Consider the following 25,203-nt stretch of genomic DNA (forward strand, 5'->3'; position numbering starts at 1 on the left):
GACTTCCTCGTCACTGCCTGTCTATACAGACCTCCAGGTCTCTATGGTTGGTACTGGGTTAAAGGTTCATGTCACCATGCTTGGCTGTGTCCTTGACCACACAGAGACCCTGTCTGCCATGTGAGTGGATTAAGGGCGTGTGCTACCACTGCCTGACTTCTGTTTATGGCTCAATATGTGACCTTGCTATGTGACCTCTGATCTCCAGGCAAACTTTATTTATTAACATACAATTAAAATCACATTTCAGTACAATTAACATATCACCAGACAGAAGAATCCAACGGAGTGCCCGTGCATATAGAATTTAGAGGCCAGGCAAAATCCATACATGCCTCTGAAAGTACAGCATCAATGTTCTGCTGTTCGAACACGTATGTGTTGAGGCCGGAAGTCATCTTCAGGTGTTTTCTCAGAACAGCTGTCGGCCTTATTTCTTTCAGATGGACTCTTAGCGGGACCTGGACTCTCGGTGGGACCCAGGGCTCTCCAGGAAGCCCCGGGGATCTGCCTATCTCTGCTTCCCCAACTCTGGGATTATATGTACGCACTACATGGGTTCTGGAGACTGAATTCAGACCTCAAGCAGCAAGCACTCCATGGACTCTGTCTCAAAAAAACAGGAGAGAGAGAGACAGAGAGAGAGAGAAATGGCCCATCAAGATTAATAACCAGGCCGGGCAGTGGCGGTGGTGGCGGCGGCGGCGGCGGCGGCGGCGGCGGCGGCGGCGGTGGCGGCGGCACACACCTTTAATCCCAGCACTCGGAAGGCAGAGGCAGGCAGATCTCTGTGAGTTCAAGGCCAGCCTGGTCTACAGAGTGAGTTCCAGGAAAGGCACAAAGCTACACAGAGAAACCCTGTCTCAAAAAACCAAAAATAATAATAATAATAATAATAATAACCAATCCCTCCTCACCACCCACCCCCATTCTCAAGTTTCCATGTTGGGAGCCATATTGTTGTTGTCTGTTTTTACTGTTTTGGGGGGCCCACCACCCAGCTCCCAAATAAATCACACATGGAGGCTTATTCTTATGAATGCCTGGCCTTAGCTTGTCTTGTTTCTAGCCAGCTTTCCTTACCTTAACTTATCCCATCTACCTTTTGTCTCTGGGCTTTTGCTATTTTCTTACTTCTGTAAATCTTACTCTGTGGCTTGCTGTGTAGCTGGGTGGTTGGCCCCTGGAGTCCTCCTCCTTCTCTGGCTCCTTCTTTTTTTTTTTTTTTTTTTTGGTTTTTCGAGACAGGGTTTCTCTGTGTAGCTTTGCGCCTTTCCTGGAACTCACTTGGTAGCCCAGGCTGGCCTTGAACTCACAGAGATCCACCTGCCTCTGCCTCCCGAGTGCTGGGATTAAAGGTGTGCACCACCACCGCCTGGCCTCTGGCTCCTTCTTTCTTCCTCCCAGATTTCTCCTTTTATTTATCCTCTCTGCCTGTCAGCCCCGCCCATTTCTCTCTCCTGCCTCACTATTGGCCGTTCAGTTCTTTAGACAGGCACAGTAACACAGCTTCACAGAGTTAAACAAATACAACATAAACACAAGTAACACACCTTAAAATACTGTTTCCCAGCACCCCTAGGAATTCCACATCCTTTGTAAGGATGGACTAGGGAAAGGGTCTTCTTGCCGTTAACCCCAGCTACACTCTAACGTAAGTCCTGTGGTGTAAAGGGTGGTGTGTCTGTCAAGCTCACACACTTCCTGTGCACCGACACCCACACACTCATATGCATTACCTTCCCTGCTGGGTACCGACATGCACCAACACCAGCTCACCACGGAGGTGGCTGCTCTTGCTTCCCTCCCCTGGGTTGTCTTCTCTCATCTGGTTTTCTATTTTCTTTCTTTTTTTTTGTTTTTAGAGACAGGGTTTCTTTACGTAGTACTGGTTGTCCTGGATCTCACTCTGCAGACCAGGCTGGCCTCAAACTCACAGAGATCCGCCTGCCTCTGGATCAAAAAACGCCAATGTAAATGAAGATGTTATTGCAGCTTCTGGCTCCAGCTCCCTAAACCCTGACAGGAAACAGCTCAGGGCAAATCCTTCCAGACAGTTCCTGTACTTACTAGTGCACTCTTAATGACTGAGCTATCTTGCCAGCCCCCCCTTTCTTTTTAAACAGGATGGTGGAATATTGTGCCCACAGTATATATCTGCTCTAGATTTTTTTTAAGATAGGATCAAACTTCCTTTGTGGCCAGGGATGGCCTTAAATGCCTACTTGCCTGCCTTCATCTCCCAGGTGCTGAGATTACGTGCTCCTCCAAGCCCAGCTTTCACAGGTGTGCTCCTCCAAGCCCAGCTTTCACAGGTGTGCTCCTCCAAGCCCAGCTTTCACAGGTGTGCTCCTCCATGTTCAGCTTTCACAGGTGTGCTCCCCCAAGCCCAGCTTTCACAGGTGTGCTCCTCCAAGCCCAGCTTTCACAGGTGTGCTCCCCCAAGCCCAGCTTTCACAGGTGTGCTCCCCCAAGCCCAGCTTTCACAGGTGTGCTCCTCCATGTTCAGCTTTCACAGGTGTGCTCCTCCATGTCCAACTTTCACAGGTGTGTTCCCCCAAGCCCAGCTTTCACAGGTGTGCTCCTCCATGTTCAGCTTTCACAGGTGTGCTCCTCCATGTTCAGCTTTCACAGGTGTGCTCCCCCAAGCCCAGCTTTCACAGGTGTGTTCCCCCAAGCCCAGCTTTCACAGGTGTGCTCCTCCCAGCCCAGCTTTCTGGTTTATTTCATTTCAGTTGGAAGTTATTTTGGAGTTGGGTCTCCTTCTCATGGAGGCTTACTTATCCATTCTATTGATCGAATTAATGAGTCCAGTCTTGCTGGATGTTTAGATTGCTTCCAGTATTCTTCCTTTCCTTATTTTTGAGATGGCGGTCTCCGGTATCTCAGGCTGGCTTTAGACTTGCTATGTGGCTGAGGCCAGCTTTGAACTTGTGATCTTCCTGCCTTTGCCTCCCAAGCACTGGGAACACATGCATGCACCACCACAGCCAGTCTTAAGTGGTGCTGGGCATTGAACCCAAGGCCTCATGCATGCTGATCAAGTGCTATTCCGATGCAGTCACATGCCTGACCCTCCAAACTCCTGTGGTTCCATTTCCATTGTCTAGGACATTTCTGGTACTGTTGTGGTCAGTTCCAAACTCTTGACATTTGCTGTGAAGAGAACTTCGGAGAGTCCTTTTGCATAGGAATAGAAGAATGTTCGGGATACACTAGACCCGCCACAGAGGAGCTGTGTCCTGAGCTGTGGGCAAGTGTTTTTGAGCTAGAAAAGAAGTGATCAACATGATGAGATGCCCCTTAGTCATGAGGGAGGCAAGAAGGACTCATCAAATATGACGTGTAAGTACTTCCATATATGGGGTGGGAGCATGCTGTGCCATGAAGACCTGAGGGGTCCGGTTTGGTAGAGCTGGTTTTCTCCATCCACCATGTGGGTTCCAGGGATGAACTTGGGCCTTCAAGCCTTTACCCCCTGAGCCACGTGGCTGGCTGAGATGAGAAAATCCTTTTTGTCAAGTTTTATTTTTATTTATGTCTATGTGTGTGTGTGTACCACATGTATCTGGATACCCTCAAAGGCCAGAAGTAGGCATTGGATCCCTTGGAGTTGTAGTTACAGGTGGTTATAAACCACTTGGTATGGGTGTTCAGAACTGAACCCAGGTCCTCTGCAAAAGCAGCAAGGCCTCGTAACTGCTGAGCCATCTCTCCATCCTCAAGATGATGAAATCTTTTTCTTTGTTTGTTTTTTGAGACAGGGTTTCTCTGTGTAGCTTTGGAGCCTTTCCTGGAACTCACTCTGTAGCCCAGGCTGGCCTCAAACTCTCAGAGATCGCCTGGCTAGTGCTGGATTAAAGGCGTGTGCGCCACCACCCACAGTCACCTGTTCCCCAGGATAACCCTGAAAGAGACCCAACACAAAATCATCAACTTGGTTGGGGGTGGTGGTGAATGCCTTTAATCACAGCAGGTGGCTCTCTTTGAGTTTGAGGCCAGGCTGGTTTACATAATGAGCTTCAGGAAAGAACTGTAGGCGACAGTGTGTTATAAGTGTCAACAGGCGGAAGACGCCGCCTGTGTGTATCTTACCTTTGGATTCTTGTGTTTTCCCCTCACTGATTCCCGTGATGGAAGTGTCCCATGCATCAGGACTGTCCTTTGTCCCTGCTGTGTCTCCAGCCCTGAGTGCTCTCTCCACACTATTTCTTGAATGCTTTTCTTAGGGATTTATGCGTTATATCTTAAGTTAAAACGTCCAGCTCCAAACAAAGGTTGGGGAAAGGAAGGCAGAAATGGTTGGTTTTGCTTTGCTTTTTTTGAGTAGGCATTACATGCACACACTTCAAAATCCAGATGTTACCCAAGAGCAGCTCTCTACCCTGGTGTACCTAAGAGGCTTCCCCTGGAGAAGGGATGGCGTGTCCTCTCCAGTGGCTCCCTTAGGCTAAGATCCTAGCATTTCACAGCCCCAAGGCAGGGTGGGGCACTGGGATTCACTCCCTAGATAGGGCCTAATCTGCTAAGGGCAGGGTCCTCCTCTAGAGCCTGTAAATGTAAGGGCTCTGACTTATTTCTCTGGTTGCTACTGGACCTCCACCACATGCTAGCTTTCCCTGCGCTGAGTGTCAGGGTTAGGGTCAGGGGGTTAGGGTTAGAGTTAAGGTTAGGGTTAGGGTTTATTAAGAGACCTAAAGTTTGGCTTAGAGCAGGAAAGGATCTACTATGTAAACCACACCCTATGCCTCCTCATGTCCTGTTTCCTCGCCACTGGAGACATCTGGCGCTATCGCTATCAGCTCTTTTATAAGTTTCCAGAGAAATGCCACAGGTGGATTTCCCATCCTTTATATACAACACCCTTATATATGAACCCTGAAGTAACATTCCCCTAACACTGCGTGCATGTGCACACACAAACACACACACACACGTACAAACACAGGGGTTCATGTAGCCCAGCTGGCCTCACACTTGCCGTGTTACCAAGGCTGGTATCAAACTCTCAATCCTCCTGCCTCCACTCCCCAAGTGCTGAGATTACAAGCATGTACCACCACACAGAGAATAACTTCTGTTTCAGGTTTTATGCTGGAAATGACTGCTTGCAGTTCCTGATGAGACACCTCAGCATGTCTGTCTCTCCACTGCCCAGAGTCACGACTTCCCAGGACAACGGGCGCCTCATGGGTTTTTATTCATTGATTTTTGTGGCGGCTGCTGCTGTTGATAGTGGTGGTGGTGGCAGTATGTGTGTGTGTGTGTGTGTGTGTGTGTGTGTGTGTGTGTGTACTTATGCCTTGATGAGTGCATAGAGGTCAGAGGACAATTTGTAAAAATTAGTTCTCTCCCTCCACCATGTGGGTCCTGGGGATCGAACTCAGGTTGTCAGGTTTGGCAGCAAGCACCTTTACCCCCTGAGCCATCTCACCAGCCCTTATTTGTCTGTTGGTTCATTTCTTTTTTTTTCCTTTGAGACAGGGTCTTGTTACATAGTTCAGGCTGTTCCGGAACTCTCAGCAATCCTCCTGCCTCACTGTCCTTTGTGCTGGAATTATGAGGTATATGTCACCACAGCTGGTGAGAATCATTACTTCTCATAGACGTTTGACAAAATAATTACATCACGCTGTGTAGTGTCTCCTGCTTGTGTTACGCCCAGATGGCGGGGACCCCCAAAAGACCACCAGGGAGACCCAATCCCTCATGTAAAAGCAAAGAGCCTTTATTTCAAGCTCCAGAGCTTGGTCCCTCTGTCTGTCCGACACAGCGGTGAGAGCAGAGAGCCCTGAGCTCAGGTGGGGCAGAGTTTTTATCATAGCAGAGGGTGGGGGGAGGGGATTCCCAGGGTCCAGGACCCTGATTGGCTGACAATTGTCTAGGGGTGTCTGTAAAACAAAAAATAGGTGTGTGTTAGACTCAAGGACATCTGTCCACCTTATCTAATGGTTGCAATGTCTGGGATGTCAGGCACTTCCTCACCCGTGGGTAGATCCCTGGGTGGTATCAGCTTAAGGCTTTTCCTGGATCTGGGTGTTGCCTGTCAGTAAGCCTGTCACAGAAGCTGAGTCTAGGCCCCTAAGCCTGTCATGGCTGCTGTGTGGTCAAGCTGTTTTGGGGCCCTCCACACTTGCGATCCCAGGGCTGGGGGTGGGGGGGACAGAAGCCTTCTGGCTCCCCTGGGGCTTGCTGGCCAGTCAGCCTAAACTACTTAGCAAACTCCAGGCTAGTGTCTCAAAAATAAAACAAAACAACATCCGACATTGTCCTCTGGCCTCCACACACACGCTTACACACATGTACATGTGCACACACACAGATGTCTACATAAATAACACAGTAGCTGCCTCTTCTGTTGACAAGTGCAGTGTGGGAATTTTCCACGGAAAATGGATTTTTGAAATGCAGTAGGCCTTTCTTTTTTACGTCAAGAGTTTCAAAATCAGAAAGCAGCTCCGATTTACAGTTGCCGCTGTTCCCTGGGTGTTCCCCAAAGCATGCCGGCTCCAAGTGGAGAGATACCTGCAGCATGGGGCAGGGATTTGAGGCTAGACCTGCCCTGGCCAGGAGCCCGTGCCCCACCCAGTGTTGAAAGATTCGCCCTCCAGCCTCTCCTGCCCTGCCTTAAGGTGTGGCTCGCTCCTTAGGTTTCCCAAGCGCTAACATGGACCGGTCTGCAGTCTCGTATGTATGTGGGCCAGAAAATGCACCATTTTAGAGCTGGAAGGTGGTGCTCCGGGATTAAGCATGTATGAGGTCCTTCGTTAGGTCCCCAAGGGCAAAGCAAGCAAACAAAGGAACAGACAAAAAACCATTGAACCCCTTTAAAGCGTACAGTTCAGGGGCGATAAGAACACTTGTACCAGGGTTTTTCTTTTCGGTCCACCAACCAGCTCCTAAATCATGACATGGAGACTTAATATTAGTTTTGAATGTTTGTCCTTAATTATGCTTATTTATTACTAGCTCTTATAACTTAAGCTGTTTTTCTTCACTCTGTAGACCAGGCTGGCCTTGAACTCACAGAGTTCTGTCTGTCTCTGCCTCCCAAGTGCTGGGATTAAAGGTGTGCACCACCACTGTCAAACCCCATTATTCTTAAGAGTAAGAGTGAGTACCTACCGAGAGTCACTGAGGGACAAAGATTAAGAGGCAGAGGTGGTGGCCCTTGCGTTGGAAGACAGACCCAGGCCTAAGAAGAGCGTTTGTGCCAGCATTGATTTCTTCCCCAGCACGGGGTGTGGGGGCACATACCTACAACCTCCAACATCCCGGAGGCAAGAGCAGGAGAGTCAGAAGCTCAAGGTCATCCTTGGATACAGCCTGGGCTACAAGAGACCTTGTTTCAAAACATTAACAACAACAAAACCAAGAAGATCTGTCAAGGTAGCTGAAGTGGCTGTCCCTCTTGTAACAGGACTGACCCTGACAGGGCCAGCTGTTTTGTTTTGTTTTTTCCAGGGTCCGGCATGCTAAGACCCCATATTACCCCACTATGATGACTCCTGTCTGGCTTCAGTCAGACCCTCAGGAAGTATACCCAGGCTGGTAGCCAACCAGGGTCCTACCCAGCCACCAGCTGGAACTGTTCTTGCTATTTTCAGTCAGACGGACCCCTGACCCTGCAGCCACAGTTGCTGACCAGATGTCACGAGCCAATCATAAAATGATTCCTGTACCAGTAAGGGTCCGTACCCAATCCCTTCAAGGTACACTTGACCACAGCTGGAATTCCCCCAGCTGTACTTAAAAGGAGCCTGCGAGCGTCTCTTGGGGGTGCCATGTTACCACTTCGTCAGATAGTTTGACCCCTGAATGCTGGAATTTTTGCTCTTGAGAATTAAACACCCACGTTGATTGCCTATGTGTCTAGTGGTCTTTTATGGGACTTCTCGTGGACCCTAACATCTTTGCCAGTAGCTCCCTGGCCAAGACGGCTCAGTGGGTAAAGTGATCAGTCTGCCTGCAATCATGAGGACCTGAGTTTGATCCCCAGCTCCATCTAAAAAAAAAAAAAGAAAAAAACCCGGGTCCAGCAGCATATACCTGTATTCCTAACACAAGGAAGCAGAGACAATGGCCAATTTGGACGCATTAATAAATTTCAGGTTCAATAAAAGATCTTGTCTTAAGAAACAAGGTAGAGAGCAACTGAGGATGACCTTTGGACTCCACACGTGTACAAATATGGGTGTGTGTGTGTGTGTGTGTGTGTGTGTGTGTGTGTAAATGTACATGTTTCAAACAGTATCAAATTACTCTTAACAAAATAAAGCATTGTGGGATTTGTAAAATTGGATGGAAATTTGCTTTTTGCCCCCAGGGAAGTGAAGAAGCAGCTGTGCGGCACCCCCCCCCCCCCCTTTATTTAGGAGCAAAAGCTTTGTCACATTTTAGACCCAGTGTCTCGGCTTCTTCACTTGTGAAATGCAGTAACAATGCCTGTCTCTGAGAGTGCGTGGCATCTTTCCCGGAAGGGAGAGCCAGGTGTGCATGCGTGTGTGCCGTTTACACGCTGAGTGCACAATATGATCTGACTTTACCTCCACACCTTCCGTGGCAGGGCAGATTTTGCAGTTCTCGTTTTATAAGAGAGTAGAGGCTCAGAGACATTCAGAAGCCTGGGAGCGTTCACACAGCCAGTGAGGAGCAGGAGCAGGATTTGAATGAGGTCTGTCGGGTAACAGCATCTGGCTCCAACCTTGCTAGCCAGCCTGCCTGGAATTCTAGTCCCAGGAAGGCACGGATGGACCAATTCTAACTGGGATCACTGGCAGTGGGGGAGCCTTGGGTGCCTCTCTCAGGATCAGGGAGTCTTTCCCTTCACCAACAGCAGTGTCCATAAAGGCAACCAGGGCTTACTCTGTCACACTTTTGTCAGGCACACCTAGTTCACTGAAGAGCGTCCTGCTAATAGGTGACCCTGCCCGAGTGCCTTCAAAAGGCAATAGGGAAGCCGTATGCAATTCAGTGACAGTAATTCTCTAATATTAGTCAAATTAGACTCAGGGAAATAACTCTGAAATAATTTGCAATTCCAGTGCAAAGCTCAAACAACAAGAGCTCAATGGATCAGAATGCTTTGTTAATGAATAACTGATGACTGATGTTCTGTTAGAGACGGATGGAGTTGGTTCTCTTAGGCACAGAGCCACAGAGCCAGGTGCGTGCGTGCGTGCGTGCGTGCGTGCGTGCATGCGTGCATGCGTGTGTGTGTGTGTGTGTGTGTGTGTGTGTGTGTGTGTGTGTTGTGGGAGGGCATGTGAGTGAGATGTGAGATACAGGCCTGCCCTGAGCAAGGTCTGGCAATCTTATCTTATGTGCAGGCCAGCTTCCAGACTTCCCTAGCCAGCTTCTGCCTCTTGTGAGGGATCCTTGGAGCCTTTCTGTGGGAAGTTCCACAAGTGCTCCCAAATGCCACCACACAAGGAAAACAGAATATTCTGGACACGCTTGCAGGAGCGTGGCTTCCCTGTGACTTCACCTGGTGAAAAGCACTGTGTGTGTGTGTGTGTGTGTGTGTGTGTGTGTGTGTGTGTGTGTCGCCCACGCACATGCGTACAGAGTAAGAAGGGCCAAGATGGTCTTGAGGTGCTCAGTGGGTAAGGGTGCTTGTCACCAAGTCAGATGACCCGAGTTCAGTCCTCAGAATCCCACAGGGTGAAAGTAGGTAACTGAGTCCTGCAAATTTTCCTTTGATCTTCACACGTTTACCGTGGCACGCACACACACACACACACACACACACACACACACACACACACACACACACTAAATAAATGAAAATCATTTAAAAGAGTAAAGTCTTGTCACCACCTTAAGTAATTTGCATGGTTTTCTGTTGGGGAATATTGTTTTAAAGTGTGTTGTGGTTTTTTTCCTGTTGCTTTTGTTAACACTTCAAAGATGTGTTTGATTAAATAAAATTAACTTGCGAACAGGAGGCTGAGTCAGCAGGTAGCTGACAGGAAGTGGTAGGGAGGAACCGTGTGTAGCAAGTTTTTTCAAGTGGGGGTGGAGAGAAGGAGACTGGGTTTTTGGAAGCCAAGGGAGAAGAAGGTTAGCTACTAGCTATTCAACCTCTCTGAGTGAGCAGAATTCCACCTAACCCGTTGAATGGCGAGTTCTTTAGATTTAGTTAAATTCCCTTAGTAGCTTTGAAAAGAGTTGGTGCCTGGAGGCACAAAATCCCCTCAGGCTTTGGCCTTGTGGCCTAAGCGGTTGCTTCAGGGGCAGATATCTCCACTGTTGATAATAAAAAACAGATAACAACTGTTTCCTGCTTTTTTTTTTTTTTTTTTTTTTGAGGTACTGGGAATTGCACAAGCCTTGCTAATGCTCGTCACTGAGCTATATTCTGCTGCTGGTGATTTGCAAGTTGGGTCTGAGAGGTCTCTCCTCCTCCAGAAGCACCGGCCGGCAGGAAGCTTGTTTAGTTTTTAGCCTCGGTTGGAGCACCGGATCCCATCCAGGGGACATGTCGGTCAGTGGCGGCTATTGAATGCATGTGCTGGATGCATGCAAGGTTGGATGCTGTATGAAGAAGGACTGGAGGGAAACAAGACCCTAGGGGAGGAGAACCTGAACCCTGGGGCCAAACCAGGTGGCAGGAGGGAGCTGGGGCCCCAAGATCATGCCAGCGGGGCTCAGGGGCAGAGACCGATGAGAGAGATATTGGCCGCAGGAGGGCAAGGTCTGTGGTTGTGGGTAAGAGTCCATCACCACCATGGAGGGAGTCGTGGCAGCAGGCAGGCACGAAGATTGGAGAAGCAAGCCGAGAGCTCACCTCTTACACTGCAAGAGAGAACAGAGAGTGGACTCTCAGCCTCTGAGCTATCTCTCCAGCCTTGAGAGTGGACTCAAAATGCCAGAAGTCTTTAAGCTTTCAAAACCCATCCCCAGGTACACACCTCCTCCAGCACGGCCACACCTCCTACACCTCCCCAAATAGTGCCACCAACTGGAAAACAAGAGTTCAAATACTGAAGACTATGGGGGCCGTCTCTCATTCAAACCACCACACAGGTGATCCAAAGCCCTCTTCTGACCTTTGTGGACACCAGGCAAAACACCCATACACATAAAATAAAATAAACCTAAACATTAAAAAATAAAATAAGGCAGGGTGGCGGTGGCACACACCTTTAATCCCAGCACTTGGGAGGCAGAGCCAAGCAGATCTCTGTGAGTTCGAGGCCAGCCTGGGCTACAGAGTGAGTTCCAGGACAGGCACCAAAACTACACAGAGAAACCCTGTCTCGAAAAACCAAAAATAAAATAAAATAAAATGTGACTTCTAAGTAGAGAGGAATCATTGGCAAGTTGGATGTGGGGTATGAGAAGGGTAAGGGACTGTAGGGACTTGGGCCTGAGCACCTGGAAGATGAGAGCTGCCCTTTTCCTAGATGGGGAAGACAGTGGAATGTGTGGGTCTGAGGAGGAGACTTGGACACTTGGACACTTCAGGCTTGAGTTTGACACTCAAGTGGGGATGCAAGGTGACAGCTGGACACATGAGGCTGATTCACAGACAAGGGCAGGGCAGGAGATGAAGAGTTGGCAGTCATCCCTGGAGAGATGGCATTTTAAAGCTGAAGGCCAGGTGACTTGAGGACCATGCCTCAGGGAGTCCCATCCTCAAGTGTCAAGGAGACTGGGGTGTAACAGCAAAGGAGGCTGATGAGCCGCCTGGGCACGGCGGGAGAAAGCCGAGAGAGCTGATCCCCTGGGAGGAGAAGATGCCAAGTCTGTAACTGAGAATCATGTTGGGGTGGAACAGCAATGTCCTCTATTCTGATGCTCTTTAAACAAGTCATTTATTAATTAAATTCAATTTAAATTAATTGAATTCAATTACAAGTCAAAACAAATGTTCCAGGGCGGAGGGTTTCCCATGCCTAAGGTTTAGAGCAGTGGTCCTCAGCCTTCCTAACGCCTCAGTCCTTTCCCACAGTTCCTCATGTGGTGACCCCCAAACCAGGAAGTCGTTTTGATGCTACTCCATCACGGTGATTTTGCTACTGTTATGAATCATAAATATTCAACATGTATGATATCTGATACGCCACCCCGGTGGAAAGGTCGTTAGACTCCCAGAGGGGTCGAAACCCACAGGTTGAGAACTTCTGGGTTTGAGGCTGGGTATGCCGCTGCTGACGTCACTGGTTCAGAATGGAAGCTCAGAAGTCAGGGATCTGGATTTAAGTAGAGAGTTGTGGGATCCTGGCTGAGTAACCACAGACCATTGGATTCTCTTCAGCAAAACAGGAACAGTAACAGAGGTCTCAGCTCCACAGGGGACAGAGAAGACCTAAGTAAAAGGCTTTGTAAGGTGCCTTCCTCATTTTAAGTACCCAAGGAATGGTAAGGCTTACACATACCAAGGAACAATAGGGTGGCACAGGTCACATGGCCATCCGCTACTTTTGTATGTCCTCATTTTAAAAAGCAGAAAAGCCATCATTTTAGTTAAATGTATGCTTTAAACATAAGAAAAAAGGTCACGATACAACTGGAATTGTGATCATTGTAATCTTAGCATGAATTACACTAAAAAAAAAAAAAAATCTCTGGCTGCCCATGGTGATACATGCCTGGAATCCCAGCATGAGGTGGAGGAGGCAAGAGATCTGGAATTTAAGACCAGCCTGGGCTTCATGAGATCTTGTCTCAAAACAAAACAAAACAAAACAAAACAAAACAAAACAAAACAAAACAAAACCCTGAAAAATAGAGTCTGAGAATGTAGCTCAATTTGTAGAGTACTTACCTCCTGTGCACAGAGCCCTGGGTTTGATTCCTCACATTCAGGAGGTTCTGAAGTTCAAGGTCACTCTTGGTTACAAAGAAAATTCTAGTTCTGAGGTCCTGGAGAGAGAGACAGAGAGACAGAGACAGAGAGAGATAGAGAGAGAGACACAGAGAGAGACACAGAGAGAGGTTGAACAAAGGAGATGTAGCCCGGCTCCTGAGGGAGGGAACTGCCTTTGAAAGGTCCTGGCTCCTTACGTCTGTTGCTATTTTAACAGATGCCCAGCACCTGCATGAGGTTATTATTAAGCTCCCCCTTTCCTTTGTACAGTATGATTTTTAAAAAAGCTTTGGTCCAGCTTTTTATTTGCTTTCCGTATTTAAGCAAACCACCACCTAGTGTTTCCAAGAGCTCTGCAATGCTGGGATGGTGCAGGAAAAAGCAAGACGCTGCCCCAGCACGGCCCCACACCTGTCACACATCTGGTGGCCAGCTGAGCTCACTAAGTCTCGTCAGGTTGGCAGCTCCTTAAACACTCAAGCTAGACATTCTGCAGGTCCTGAACAGAGCAAGGCAGAGGGTGGGGGTGGGGTGGGGAGAGGAGGTTGAGACTTAATGTACTGCAGTTCAATGAAAGACAGTAAAGCAAAACATCGCACAGCCCAGAACGGCCATTCTGTGGGGTTCTGTGAGGGCCTCAGGTTAGAAACGCACTCCCATTCTTGACTAGTGGCAACACAGATGGAGTCCGCAGTCTGGAAAAGCAACTTGGCACCCAGTAAGCACAGCCTTAAAGCTCCAAACACAGTCACGTTCACTGCAATCGACTCTACAGTCTTTTTAGAACAGAAACAGTTTGGCAGGCAGGATGGCTCATGGCTATCATCTGGGCACCAGGGGGCTGAATCAGGAAGACTGCAAGGTTGGGCCCAGCTGGCCACATGGTGAAACCCTGTCTCAAAACACTACAAGCCCAGAGGCTGTGGAGACAGCTGTGGGGCTGAGCTGCACAGGACTGACGACCTGAGTAGAGATGGACATGGTAGAGAGAGCCTGAAAACCCAGCGGCTGTTACCAGATGGGAAGCAGAAGCTGGAGAGTCTCTGGAGTGGCAGGCAGTTAGCCTGGCATATGCTGTGGGAAACAAGAGACCCTACCCCCGAACGAGGTGGTTGGTGAGGAAGGTGCCTGCATCCACAGCGGAACACGCGCACACAAACGCAGTGCCCATGATCAGACAGACGTAAACAGGACCTTTACTGAATACATTGGCGAAGGCATCTAGTTCCAGCAAAGCAAGGGCAGTTCCGTTCCAGGTTTCAGGTGCTCTCTGTCGACATTCTTTGGGCTGATGGAAGCTGTGTGCACATGCACCTGCACACGTGTGTTCCCCCCACTGTAATAGAATATTTTAAGGTGTGTTTCTTTTGTTTGTGTGGCATTTGTTTATTAACTCTGTGAAGCTGTGTTACTGTGCCTGTCTGAAACACCTGATGGTCTAATAAAGCACTGGCCAATAGCAAGGCAGGAGAAAGGATAGGCGGGGCTGGCAGGCAGAGAGGATAAACAGAAGGAGAAATCTGGGAAGAGGGATTAGAGAGCTAGGAGCCAGAAAAGGAGGAGGACTCCAGGGGCCAGCCACCCAGCTACATGGCAAGCCATGGAGTAAGAGTAAGATTTACCAAAGTTAGAGAACTGGAAAAGCTCAGAGGCGAAAAGTATATGGGATAAGTTAAGAAAAGCTGGCTAGAAACTAAGCCAAGCTAAGGCCAGGCATTCATAACTAAGAATAAGCCTTCGTGTGTGATTTATTTGGGAGCAGGGTGGCGCCCCCCCCCCCAGGTAAAATACCAGCAACAATACCTCACATACACACCCAGGGTAAAGAAGAAAAATAAAGACTAAGCATAGTAGTGCATGCCTCAGGCAGCAGAAACCAGGAGATCCTTAATTGGAGGTCAGGCTGGGCTACACAGACTCTGTCTCAATAAACACACACACAGCTTATTTTTTAAAAAAATAGGGTAGTAGGATGGCCAATGTACCCGCTACTCATTGCCAGATGAGGTTTTGGTGACGGTGGAAGTCGGGTGGCTGGCTGAGTGGCTTACAAGGCTACTGAGAACCGGGAACACGGCTCAGTATGTAACCAAGGCCATTTGCCATCAAGTGCCTGATGACCTGGGCTTGATCCCGGAAACCCAGAGGGCAGAAAACTGACTCCTGATCTCCACGCGTGCATCATGACACGCGTGCGCCCCTTCCTCCCCCCTCCCCCGGCCAAATGCTAAGACGTCCAAGAAAACAAACAAAAACAGGTGTATGGGGTACCACCGAAAAGCAAGCCGCACCCCTCTGGCTCCCACCCCGCTAGCTCTCCCGCGGCCCCGCCCGGCGCTCATCCCGCCCCTGGCCGGCAGGGGGCGCGCGTGCCCCGCGCGCTCCGACCCCTCCCCGCGTGCCGGGGCTGCGCTCGCCCGAGCCCGGAGGAGGAGGAGGAGGAGGCGGCGGCGGTGGCGGCGACGGTCGCCGGAGGCGCGGGGGGCAGGAGCAGGCGAGGCTGTGTCAGGTACGGCCGAGCCCGGCCTTGCAGCCCTCCACGCTGCGGGGAGAGACGCCCCCACGGGAGCGGCTCTCCGGGGAGCTTCCGAGGGGTCGGCGGCCGGGCGGGGGCGGAAACGGGCTCTGGCCACCAACGGGCCACCCTGCCCGGGTGAGCCGCGGGTTCGTTGGCGGCCCTGGCCCCGCTGGCCGCCGCTTCCTCCCGCAGCACCCCCCTCCCGGCCCGGTGGAAGCGCTTCCCGCAATGGTTTCGAGTAACCCCCATATGACAGGTGAAGAAACCGAGGCTCGCAGAGGTTAGGAAACTTTGCTCAGAGTTACCCAGCTGGAGTGGCAGCGTGGGGACCCAAGTGGAGGCCACTGGCCTTCGGGGCTCTGCCTGGGATCATTGCTTACACTGCCTCCCCCCCTCCCCGCCCCCCACGTCCTTTATAGGTTCCGAAAGGGAAATCCAACACTGTGCCCTGCCCTTCCGCGGAGATAGAGAGATAGGGCGCACCGCGTAGGGTGCAGAGCTGGTGAGGGAAGGTTGGCAGGGTGTGTGAGGAGGGAAGGGCATTCGGGGCCAGGGCTGCCCCAGGGAGGAGCGTGCAGAGGACCCAGAAGAGCTGAGCACTTGGGATGGGGAAGGGGAGGTCTTTGGGGGGCCAAGGGCAAGTAGCCAACGTGGCTACCGTGAGGGAGTTGGGGATGTCCCAAATCGCCCTCTGTGAGGCTCCCCAGGACACCCCCTGACTCCCACATGCCATCGCACATTTAACCGGGTTACTCTGAGCACAGTCACTTTATATACACAGTTGGAAACATAACCAATTTTGTACACCCCCCACCCCCCCCAAGCGGAGGACTGAACCCGGGGCCTTGAGCTTGCTAGGCACTGAGCTAAATCCCCAGCCCCAGACGTAACCAAAGTTACTGTCTACATAGCTTTGTGTTAACTTGACACAGGCGAGAGTCGTTTGGGAAGAGGGAACCACTACTGAGGAAATGCCTCCATAAGATTGGCCTGTGGGGGCATTTCCTTAATTAGTCATTGATGTGGGATTGATTGGTGCCATACACCCCTGGACAGGTGGTCCTGAGGTGCATAAGAAAGCAGGCTGAGCTTGCCACGGGGAGCAAGCCAGGAATCGGAAACTCGCAGTGGCCTCTGGTGTAGTTCCTGCTTCCGGGTTTCTGTCTTGATTTCCTGTAGTGATGGAATGTGACCCGAGAGCTGTAGGGTGAAGTGAACCCTTCCCTCTCCAAGTTGCTGTTGGTCATGGTATTTTATCACCGCCGTAGAAATCCCGACTAAGGCACTGTCTTAACCCCGTTGAGGTGTTTAGTTCAACAGTGAGAAGTGAATTTTCACTGTGCTGTATGTCTCTGGAACTCTCTCACGGCATGTCTACCGCTTCCTGTTTCCTGATCCCTCCAGCTCCGCACGCAGCGCATTCTATGTTTCTGTGACCCTGACCACTTGAGGTTCCTTATCCAAGCAGAATCACACAGATATAGTCGTTTTGTGGCTGGCTTATTTCACTTAACAAGAGAATGTCTTCAGGGTTAATCTACACTCTGTGACAAGATTTCCTTTCCTTTTCCGTCTAAATAATAGTCCATTCTAGGTTCAAAGTACATCATGTTTATCCTTTCAATATAGTGAGATTTTGAGGGCCAGTGTTGGGGATTTTTTTTTTTTTTAGTGCCGAATGCCGTTTATTGAAGGAAAGTGTTGGGGATTTTATCCAGGGCCTTGCATAAGTGTTCTACCACTGAGCTACAGTCTCAACCCCAGTAAATTCACATTTTTAGTAGACTGTCTTTTATTAATTCTTTGATAATTTTACACATGTAAATAATGCATCTGGGTCATCTCCATTGCCACCCTCCCCCTCCCCAGGCACCTGGGGCACCTACATCTCCCACCCCACTCGGTGTGGCCTTTCTCTCTGGTTAAGGCTTTTTTTTCCTTTTTTTCTTTGAAATCCATTGAATCCATAGTGGTGTCTGCAGGAATGTCGACTCGCCTGTTGACTTGAGCTTGTACAGGTCACCGTAGCTGCAGAGAGTTTCTTCTCAAGGGCAGTAGCCAAGTCTCATCAGCTCTTCTCCCCATCCTGCCTCTTAACATTGTCTTACCCCTCTTCAGTGGTGTGAGCGTGCGTGCGTGTGTGCGTGTGTGTGTGTGTGTGTGTGTGTGTGTGTGTGTGTGTGTGTGTGACACGAATGACTGACTGAGGGCTGAGGACTGGACACTTTGGTCAGGTAGGAGCCTGCGTTAACTGCTGACCACTACAGAGAGAAGCTCTGGCCAAGGCTGAGGGCAGCGCTGATATACGCAACCAGCGTGTTGACGTTCGTAAAGCGCTTGCTGATTGAGGCCTACTACACATACAGAGACCCGAGTCCACTTTAATACAGACACAGCACAGCTTACTAACAGCACACACTGAATGTAGTATGCAGTCAGCACCCGTGTTCAGGGAACAACACTGCCCGTCCCCAGACCCCTTAAAGTCTGTACTTCCATCCAAGGGCCTCTTCATCAGCCGTAGCTCCGTCTCCTCTCCTCCTCTCCCCTGCTGGACACAGAGCTATATCCTGACCTACACCTTCTCTGATTTCTAACAGTATAGTACATGCAGGTGTGTGTGTGTGTATGGTATGTATGTGTGTATGTGTGTGTGTGTGTATGTATGTGTATGAATGTGTGTGAATGTGTGTGTGTGTGTGTGTGTGTGTGTGTGTGCCTGTTTGTCTGTATGTGCACCATGTCCCCTGGAACTGGGGTTACAGGTGGTTGTGAGCACGTGACATGGGTGTCGGGAAACGAACCCACTGCCTCTGCCAGAACGCCAAGCGCTCGGCGGTGCCTCTGAGCCTTCTCTCTAGCCCCTCTTTTCCTTCTCCTCACACTTTCGAGCAGGAGCTTACTTCTTACTTACCCAATTTACCCTTGTTTACTGTGTGAAACTGAAGTGTGGGCTTGTTTTAAGTACTGTTCTTAAAAAGCACCACTTTGTCCTACCGATTTTTTACACACACACACACACACATACACACACACACACACACACACACACACACACACACGGGCATTAGACATGCTCCTTGTGTGACACTTATAAACAGTTCTAGATGCCCTTTCTCTAGAACGACACTGCACAGCAACTTTACTGAAATGTGAAGAACACGATCTTCCCTCATTTGTGCTCAGTCCCTAGAAGCCGGTTCCCACGTGAGCATCGGGGTCTGATGGGGAGTTTCCCACAGTCTGGTTCAAGCTGCTAATGACGCCCTGTCTCAACTGACTGAATGACTCTGCACCCAAGCATCTATTGTTTATCGGGCATCGCGGACTCAGATAAACAGGGGTGACCTCAGCCCTTGAGCACAGTCCACTGGAGAAAATGCAGTGTCATGCCTGCTGTGCTGCCCGGAAGGTGGAGGGCGCCGGCGGCTTGGGGAGAAGGGCAGAGGGAATACATTTGGGTGCTTATGATTTAGCATGTGTTTCTGCTGTAACACGTCCCATTCTTTCTTAATTAGCCTGTAAAAATTTTTCCTGCTGGAGTTTTGAAGATGAGGAATGTATGGCAGTCATTCCTGTAACTCCCCCAGTCCTTGGCTCACTGCCCGACAGGCAGACACAGGCATCCATCTGCACCGTATGCAGAAGGGCACTTACAAGTGAGGAACCTTCCAGAAACTGGCGCAGTTAACACTGATCAGCTTCTCAGCAAGGCGGGGGCCGGTGTTTCTCAAAGATGGTCCCAAGCCCACTTGCAAAAGTTGATTACATGGGAGCTGGGAATGTGGAGGTTACAAACTCACTTTCCTGAACCTAGTGACTGGGTCTCAGACACTGGGTGCATTGGGTGGGGGATGAGGCTGAGAAAGCCACCGGGGACCCCTGAAGCAGAGGGAGAGGGGAAGTAGGAAGCTGGGCGTGGACATCCTCCTGACTGTCACGCTGGGAACCCCAGTCAGAAGTCAATATTGCATGATCTGCCGGGCAGTTGAGGAAAAGATTAGCTTTTTGCCTATTTTAATGTCATAACTTACATCTTTGTCCATTGTTGGTTCTCTGTATGTGCACAGACTACCTAGAGCTTCTAAATTATTTAATATTGAAAGTAAACTTCAGACTTAGAGTTGATCAAATCCTTGAAAGGAGGAGTTGGAATCTGTGTACCTTTCTTCCAGGGAATAATTGAGTGAGCATTCCTTCTCGTCTGGTTTCTAGCCCCGGGCTTCACTTTGCTGGTGAACTAGTCTACCCTTAATGTAACATTAATGAAAAGTGATAACGGATGTTTACTCAAAAATAACTTCTCATATCTCCTCTAAATGGTTTTTGTTATTTTATGTGTATGGTGTTTTGTCTGCACACTAGTGCTCATTAGATCCCCTGGAACTAGTTACAGATGGTTATGAGCTGCCATATGGGTGCTGTGAACAGAACCTGGGGGCTCACTGTGTAGCTCTGGTTGACCAGGAATTTTTTTTTTTTTTTGAGACAGGGTTTCTTTGTGTAGCTTTGCGCCTTTCCTGGAACTCACTTGGTAGCCCAGGCTTGCCTCGAACTCACAGAGATCCGCCTGGCTCTGCCTCCCGAGTGCTGGGATTAAAGGCATGCACCACCACCGCCCGGCAACCAGAAACTTTTCTAAGTAGACCAGGCTGGTCTCAGATTCAAAGAGATCTGCCTGCCTCTGCCTACCGAGTCCTGGGATCCATGGCGTGTGCCACCACACCCTTTTTATTTTTTAACTTATCGTACTAAGCAGCAGGTTTCATTATGGCATATTCATCTCTGTGTCACTATTGTGATTTTTTCTGACTCGTCATCCCCTGCCCCTCCACCCCTACATCACTTCTCTACCTGTCTGTTTAACCGATGGTGAAATGGTTTTCAACCTTCAGGCCTGTTCAACGTGCCAAACTGAATATGCCACCAACATTGACCAGTGTGTAAAAGGTATTTTTGCCATGGCTGAGTGCGATGGTAAGGTATGTATACACAGACATTCACTTCAGATGACCATGTACACTAGAGGAAAAACTGAGCCAGACAGGAAGTGGTTCACTGGCTGAGAAGCGACTTATGGGAAGAATGACAGGCTACCTCACTCCGGATAATGTTTTCTAGCTCCACCCATTCACCTGTACATTTCATTTTTCTTAACAGCTGGGTAATAATCCATTAATAAATGTCGCACAATTTCATTGTCTGTTCATCAGTTGATGGACATCTAGGCTGTTTCCAATTTCTGCCTATTAAGAATAGAGCCGCGGTGAACATGCATGAGCAGGTGTCTCTATGGTAGGATGTAGAGTTGTTTGGGTACATGCTCAGGATGTAGAGTTGTCTGGGTACATGCCCAGGAGTGGTGTAGCTGGCTCTTGAGGTAGATTGATTCACGGCTTCCTGAGGAACCGCCACACTGATTTCCATAGTGGCTGTACCAGTTTGCACTCCCGCCAGCAATGGATGAATGCTCCCCCAAACCCCAATCCTCACCAGCATGAGCTGTCATTTGTTTTAATGATCTTGGTCATTCTGACTGGTGCGAGATAAAATCTCAAAGTATTTTTTATTTGCATTTCCCTGATGACTAAGGGTGTTGAACATTTCTCTGTTTCTCAGGCACTTGCGTTTCATCTTTTGAGAATTCTCTGCCTCAATTTTAAATTGGGTTGTTTTTCTTGACAGTCAGTGGGTTTTTGTTTTTGTTTTTTAATATATTCTAGAGACTTGCCCTCTATCAGATGTATACTTGGTAAAGAGCTTTCCCACCCTGTAGGCTGCCGCCCTGTCTGAATGACGGTGTCTTGTCACACAGAAGCTTTTCATGAGGTCCCATTTATTACTTGTTGGTCTTAGTGACTGTGCTATGGTGTGCTGGTCAGGAGGTTGTCTCCTGTGCCAATGAGTACAAGGCTGTTCCTCTCCTCCTCTGCTGTCAGATTCAGGGTGTCTGTCTGTCTGTCTTACGTTGCGGTCCTCGATTCATCTGGAGTTGAGTTTTCTGCAGGATGATGGACTTGGATCTGTTTACATTCTTCTTCTACATGCAGGCACTGTCTGTCCAGCAGCATTGTTGAAGCTCTGTCTTCTCTGGAGTCAGGAGTCAGTGCACCGAGTACAGCGTCACAGGGGTCTGTGTAGAAGCAGCCTGGTGCTGCTAATGAGAACTTGCTTTTAGTCCTGCAGAAGCAATCTTGCTTTCCGGGGCCAGGACTGCATTTCATTCTGTTTTGTATGGAGAGATCAAGAGAAAATGAAAGAAGAAAAGAAAGAAGCAATCAGCTTCCACCCACAAGTATCATTTATCAGAAATGTAATACTGGACGTCTTGGTCGGGAAAGCTTGGCTCCCAGACAGCCCTCAGGACATGATCAAGCTGATTTGTGGGTTTGTTGCTGGGACTTTCCTGTTTTATGTTTTTTAACTATGGTGTAAGATGAATTGCTAAACGGTCTTATTAATAAAAACCTGGAGCCAGATGCTGTGGCTGATAAGCCACAGCCAACCTCACCTCACCAACTCCTCAGCTTCCAAAGAAACCTACTTCCTGTCTACTCATGCCTATATGCCTTTCTGTTCTGCACCTCACTTCCTCTCTCTGCCCAGTGACATCACTTCCTGTTTGTCTATACAGACTCCAGACCTCTATGGTTAGTGCTGGGATTAAAGTCGTGTACCACCACGCCTGGCTCTGTTCCCAATGTGGCCTTGAACTCTCAGAGATCTGCATAGATCTTTGCCTCCCGAATGCTAGGATTAAAGGCGAATGCTATTATTGCCTGACTTCCATGTTTACTATAGTGGCTGGCTGGCTTCCTCTGATCCTCAGATAAGCTTTACTAGGGTGCACAACATATTGGGGGGCACAATATATCACCACACTATGGTCTCACGCTGTAGTCTCACAGGCCTGGGACTCTATGGAGACCCGGCAAGCCTCACTCTTACAGACCCCCTGCCCCAGGTGCTGGGGTTTCAAGTGTGCAACACCACCCCAGCCTGACAGCGTCTATGGAAGCATCCAGAGGGAAGGCACATGGCTTCTCCGGCCCCAGGTGTGGGTAGAGTAGTGAGGGAGGAGGCCGAGGTCAATTTGGAGGGAATTGCATGGGATCACTTCTTTCTGCAGCAGCGCTGGTTAACAGCCCTTCTTAGTCGACTAGATACAAGCTGTGACTCCCTCCAGTGAACTTTGGGACTTAAGACATTACAAGGCTTGGGGGTGTGGGGTTGAAGAAGACAGCTCAGCACTGAAGAACATTGCTGCTCTTCCACAGGACCCAGGCTCAGCTCCCAGCCCCCACACGTCAGCTCACAACCATCTGGAACTCCAGCTCCAAGTGATCCAGGGGCCTCTTCTGGCCTCTTCGGGTGCTGTACAGCCACATGGCATAGAGACATACATGAAGGCACAGCATCCATACACATAAAATAAAAATTAACAGCAACAAAACACCTGAGATTTGTGTGTGTGTGTATGTGTGTGTGTGTGTGTGTGTGTGTGTGTGTGTGTGTGTGTGTGTAATGTATTTATTTTGTAACTCAGCTGCACGATCCTTGGGGTCAACCTTTGTGGATGACATCCTGTCGGGGTGTCTGAAGGCTGGACAGGCCTGCACATAGAACTAAGTCTCCCTTGCATTTTCCCCGTCCTGACATTGCTGGATGTCTCCCGTCTGTTTGAATGTTAGGTTCTTCTGCTCCTTTTTGCCCCCTTTGCTGGGCAACCTCTCCCCATCATAAAGGCTGGTTCAATTTTGTGGTTCCTCTGAGAGTAGGAGTCGTGCCCTTTGTGGGTGGCACTGTAGGACACGGTGTTCTGGAAGCACGTCACACAGTGAGGCTGTTTTGTAAGAGTTGTATTTCCTCTTTGGGCCTTGCATGCTGCACAGCAGATGTTGAGGAAATGTTTGAACAGTCAGGTTCTGACTTCTGTCTGGTTTTCTTGCCCTGTGATCATCCCAGGAACCTCTGTTTCCCCTCTTAGGAACTTTGACCTCTTCTTGCTTCTAATCTTCTGAATTCCTACAGAGGGGCAGCTTGCACAGGTCAGATAGACCTGTTATGAAGGTAAAAGAGTGGGACTTTTGGTTTTATTTTAGTGTGTGTGCGCACGCGTGTGTGTGTGTATGTGTGTGTGTGTGTGTTTGTGTGTGTCTGTGCGCGCGCGCGCATGCATGTGTATACGCGCTACCCATATGGGGGTCAGAGGTTGTGGGACCTTATCTTCTACCTTCTTTGAGACAGAATTTCTTAGTTTGCTTCTGTGTGTGAGACACTAGGTGGCCTAAGAGCTCCCAGGTATTCCCCTGCCTCTGCCTCCTATTTCTTGTGTGTGCACTGGGACTGTAGACACATGCCCCCAACACTTGGCTTTCAGTGCGTTCTTGGGTGTAGCTCTGACTGACCTGGAACTTACACGTAGACTAGGCTAGCTTTGAACTCAGAGAGATCTGCCCATCTCTACCTCCCAAGTGCCATCCCAAACAGCCAAGAATGGAGGCGTTTGAGTATTTCTAACATCCCATATGTGACAGCATACTTCCCAGAAATAAGTTTGGTTGTTTTGTTTGTTTGTTGGTTTGTTTGTTTGTTTGAGAGTGAGTAAGTCCTAAGGTAGCCCTGTGGACTTTATTGTATTCAGCACTTAGGAATCTTCTACATGGTAGGTATGGTTGAAGATGCTGGGTGTCTATGCATTAAGTATTCCTCATAGAGTCATTTTCTAGAGTAATCTGTAACTTCAGGGACTCAGGAAAAAGCAGTCAGACTTGCTGAGTGTATACCATGATGCAGTTCCTATGCTGAGCACTTTGCATATATGAACTCATCTAAATCCTTACTTACTCATTTTCAAATTTAATCTATTCTTTTTTACATTTTATGTGTGAGTATTTTGCCTGCATTTATGTCTGTGTACCATGAGTGTGCTTGGTACCCATGGAGGTCAGAAGATGGCATTGGAGCCCTGGAACTGGAGTTTTGTAGATGGTTGTGAACGGCCATGTGGGTGCTGGGAATCAAACCTGGATCCTCTGCAAGAACAGGGTGCTCTGGACCACCGTCTCCGCAGCCCACGCCAGTTAATCTCCTCACTGCAGCAGCAGAAAAGGAAAACGAGACCATGGAGGAGAAGGGCTGCTAGCTAGCAGGCAGCAGGACCAGGTTCCTGTCAGGAGCACGTGTTCTTAATCACGACACTGATGTCTGACCTGTGACCCCCAAGGGGGGCGAAACCCACAGGTTGAGAACTGCTGGTTTTGGGTACCACTGCTGAATGGTGTAGGCTTGCTGGGCCTTGCCTGGGAAGCAGAGAGAGTTCACTCTCTCCCTTCATGTCCACCACCTCCACTGTAGCCTTGGAACATAACCTTGAGCCAGGAGAGCCTGGCAGAAGACCACATTGCTCTTAAGATTGGTCTGACATCAGCCTGCCTTTCCAGAAAGCTTGGGTTTTACGCGGGGGCTCCTTATTAGGGCTCTACAAGTCACCTGATGGTGTGGGAAGAAAATTAGGGTTACTGGAACGGTGTTCCAGCTGTAATGCAGCATCCATGGAGCTATGCGGCCTTAAACAAGTCCCGGAGCGCCTCAGGGGCATGGCCTCCTCATCAGCCAGGTAAAGTGAGTGGGGGAAACATTAAGTCCTTTTAGCCTCTCTCGATCTGACAAGAAGAAAATCAGACACCATGCCCCTACATTTACATATAATGAATATGATAGCTAGCTCCGAATAAAAATACCAAGCATTTTATAAATTACACGATATTCAAGGTAATTGCACTTGGATTATTTAAGACATGCTTTTTCCTAGTCTTGGCTGCCAAAATGCATGTCTGAACCATGACTAAGGTCTCAACTCACCTACTTC

The 25,203-nt window shown here is 49.2% G+C and overlaps 1 protein-coding gene across 1 annotated transcript in view; it reads left to right on the forward strand.

Moving 5' to 3' along the window:
- Positions 1-15,303: 15,303 nt before the first annotated feature.
- Txnrd1 (thioredoxin reductase 1) overlaps positions 15,304-25,203 on the forward strand; it is an 87,361-nt gene continuing 77,461 nt past the window's right edge. Inside the window, exon 1 of the mRNA XM_037196870.1 lies at positions 15,304-15,323. The gene's annotated coding sequence lies outside the window, so the exon portion shown is untranslated. The remainder of the gene's footprint in view (positions 15,324-25,203) is intronic.

Source organism: Peromyscus leucopus, chromosome 18 (genome assembly GCF_004664715.2).
Source record: "Peromyscus leucopus breed LL Stock chromosome 18, UCI_PerLeu_2.1, whole genome shotgun sequence".
Classification (NCBI taxonomy): Eukaryota; Metazoa; Chordata; class Mammalia; order Rodentia; family Cricetidae; genus Peromyscus; species Peromyscus leucopus.